The sequence below is a fragment of the Lissotriton vulgaris genome, chromosome 6 (genome assembly GCF_964263255.1).
Source record: "Lissotriton vulgaris chromosome 6, aLisVul1.2, whole genome shotgun sequence".
Classification (NCBI taxonomy): domain Eukaryota; kingdom Metazoa; phylum Chordata; class Amphibia; order Caudata; family Salamandridae; genus Lissotriton; species Lissotriton vulgaris.
In genome coordinates this window covers 634,287,695-634,290,927 of record NC_141694.1, presented here as the reverse complement: position 1 = coordinate 634,290,927, position 3,233 = coordinate 634,287,695, and the positions used below count along the sequence as shown (strand labels likewise).

Genomic DNA, 3,233 nt, shown 5'->3' with positions numbered 1-3,233 from the left:
ACTCTTACATTGGCATGGATGAATTCTCTAATGAGTAGAGGGAAAAGTCTATTTGAGTGTGTGAACATCATCGATTGTGGACAAGATATAAGTTAATAGTTTTTTCTTTGCATTTTGTTTGAGAGAATTTGTGTTAGAAAAGGTTATTACTTTCAGACAGGTGCCATGTGAGCAATAAAGAGACATTGTAGTTGTGAGGATGTCTGTAGGAAATTGGGTTACTGTTTAAGGGAGGTGAAACTCTACTGGTTCAGAAACTACAATCTTTGTTGGGGGAAGTCTCAAGCAAATCCCAAATTAACCTGGGCTTAACTCCCCTTGTAGATTGGCACAGACTTAGAGACAATGTGTAAAGTATTTGTTCAACACTTCAAACAGTAATAACATGAAAACACATAACAATAGAGATACCACACCAGATTATAAACATAGAGTAGTCTCTAATAAATAAAACAAGACCAAAATATCAACAATCCAATTGTTAGATCCGGAGATATGCAAATTTGAAGGTTTCCGTGAAAAGACACAAAGTGCCAACTGCTGATATTTGGTCGCGCTGGACTGGGACAAAGTCACAAGTTCAGGGAGCATGAGCCAGTTAAGCCAGCTGGACAAGAGTGCCTTAGGGCCTGGTTGTGGAGTGCTGCAAGGTCCCATGCTGCTGATGCGTTATGGAGCCGAGGTGATTAGTGGGTTCTGAAGATCTGCAGTGCTGTAATGCAAGGTGCTATATCATCATGGAGGATTAAGTTAATGAAAACTTGAAATGAGAGCTGGTGTTGAGGATGCTCTGCACAGTGGAGGCAATGTGAAAACTCTGAGGAGCTGTGAGGCTGCGATGCGAGAACCTGCATCGTTCTTGAGTGCTGTAGCAGGAGCATGGGTCCTTGGTTGGTGGTCCTGCGCTAGCGGACTCTGGGGCTGTTTGGACCTCCCCCTTCCTTCCCCCGGTCCTTTTTTTAGGGGCCCGGTTAGGCCCTGCTTTAGCGGGCCATGGGTCAATAGGGGGTACGGGCAGGGTCTGGGGCTCCTGTTTATGCACCCCTTTTATGCCCTCGCCTCGCATAGTGTCAGAGTTATTGCTCTGTCTCACGCCCGTCCCTTTGCTCACAGTAGTGTTTGGGACCTCCCGGGATGTTGTGGCCTACTGTGTCCATGCTGCCGGAATCCTTTCCGGGTTTGGTCCTACTCTGTCTTTCGTCCCACCGGTTTATGGCACGAGTACACCTGTAATGTATCCCAAGGGCTGGCACATTGGTTTTGCCAAGTGCAGTTTGTGTTTCGGTCTTCTCCCGCCAACTCTTTAGGTATTTAGGGGGTCGACGGGCGCTTGTTGTACACGCCTTGATGGCAGGGATATCTGTATGTTTCTTATGTACCTGTTGTGGGTCGTCCTATGTTGGTCCAGTTGGGGGAGCGTTAGTTTCATGGTCTCACGGTCCTCCGTTACCGGGTTTCTGCATGTGATCTCCTTTTTTTGAAATGCTAGTTCCCCTCTCCCCTACGCTTCGGCGGCACGTATACTAATACTCCGCCGGCGGCTCTGCTACCCTGATGCGATAGTGTTCCCGCTCTCACAGGCTTACCTTAAGCGGCCTGGGGTTTCCGCACTGCGGGTGTTGGCTGCCCCCGGGTCCGTTTCCAGGGGGTGGCTGGGCTCAGTTTCTTGCCCGCCATATTCAGGGGCGCGGCTGTTGCTCTCCGGGCTGTGTGCCTCCATGTTTCCCTCGCCTCGGTCCGGGGGCGGGGTCGGGCGCCTCCGGCTTCCTTCGGGATTGGCGGAGTTGGCTGGGTTTCCTCCAGCTGGATTTAGCCGTTGCCTGGGCGGGACGAGGTCAGGTATGTTGTCCTGTATGGAGTTTTGCTCCTGTGGGCTCGCACAGCGTATTGCTAATTCTTGATGTGCGTGATACCTGTACTGTTTTTTATGTATTCGTGTATTGCGCTGAGTGCTTATTACTTCTCGGCCTTTTGGAGCCGGTCAAGTGTAGTCTCTGGTCTTATCTGTTTAATCTCTGACACGTCCTCTATCTGGGGCCCATATGTTGGATTAATTGTACGGCGCTCTAATGCCCGTTTGGGGTTGACTTCACGCTATTTATGTAATTCTGGGTGTTTTTCCTCCATTCACGGGTTATTGAGTCACCTGATGATTGCTGCCGTTGCCTGAGCGGGGATTCAGCGTCGGGTGTGGCCATTTTTGTGCTATTTCGGTGTTTTGTTTGACATTTCTTGCGCACTGTATTGTCATGTTGCATGTGCCTGTCTTCCTTCTAGGGTTGATTCTTCGACTGCTATGTCGTCTGAATTGCCGGAATGGCCTGCGGCGCTGCGTTGGGCTCGCTCTCTTGGAGTCTTGGGTTCTTGTCACCCTTCTGTCTGATATTTCCCTGTTTGGTGCCTGTGGCCATGCCACCCTGGAAGCCCCTTGTCTCGTCTGCTCTTGGTACGAGTCTGGCAGCTCAGTGGACTGATGCATCTACTTCTGGTGCCTGCTTTCGGCCTCATGGTCATGGGTTCAATCCCGGCGGGTCCGCTCAGCCTTTCTTCCGTTGAGGTCAGTACACTTTTGTTCCATTAAATTGGTTTACATTATACGTCTGTTACTTCAGCGGCCAAGTTGCCCCGTTGCTGGGGTGATTGTGTGCTTTATGTGGTTGGGCCTGATTGGTGCCTGGATGGAGACTGCCTGGGTATGCCTGGTGCTGTACGCTGCCATGGTACTGTGGCTCAGTGGGGTGCCTTGGGCCTCTGATGACAAAGACATCTACGGGCCATGGGTTTTACTCCCAGCGTGTCTGCTCTGCCCTTTTTCCGTCTTAGGTTGGTAGGGTTAGTGCCTTTGTGTGGAGTCGCATCTTTCATCTGTTGTTCTGTGCCTGGATGCCCGTGGTGGTGCACGTGCGCTTTACGCTTACACGTCTGGCCATTTTTTTTAGTTCGTGTTTTCTGGGGTTGTTTCTGCTCCGGTGTTTACGCTGTTTGCGTATTGGCGCATGTGGTGTTGGGTTGCGGGGCCTTGGCTTCTTGTTGCTGTATTGTCCCTGGCTCCTTCCTCCCCTTTGGGTTTTTGGGCCTCCGGGACTCCTGTTCCCACTGTTGTGCTGTCCTGTTTGGTTCCCTGGTGGGGGGTTCCAGGGCCTGTGGGCTGGCACGTGTCTGTTGCTGGCTGCGGTTGGTACCTGTCCGCCCGTCTCTGGGCTACTTCGGTGGTACTCCTAGTGTGTTTTTTC

The 3,233-nt window shown here is 51.2% G+C and overlaps 1 non-coding gene across 1 annotated transcript; it reads left to right on the top strand.

Moving 5' to 3' along the window:
• The first annotated feature begins 1,955 nt into the window (after positions 1 to 1,955).
• LOC147707800 (U2 spliceosomal RNA) lies at positions 1,956 to 2,144 on the top strand. The gene has a single exon (XR_015297105.1). It is a non-coding gene; the product is annotated as a U2 spliceosomal RNA (small nuclear RNA).
• The last annotated feature ends 1,089 nt before the right edge of the window (positions 2,145 to 3,233 follow it).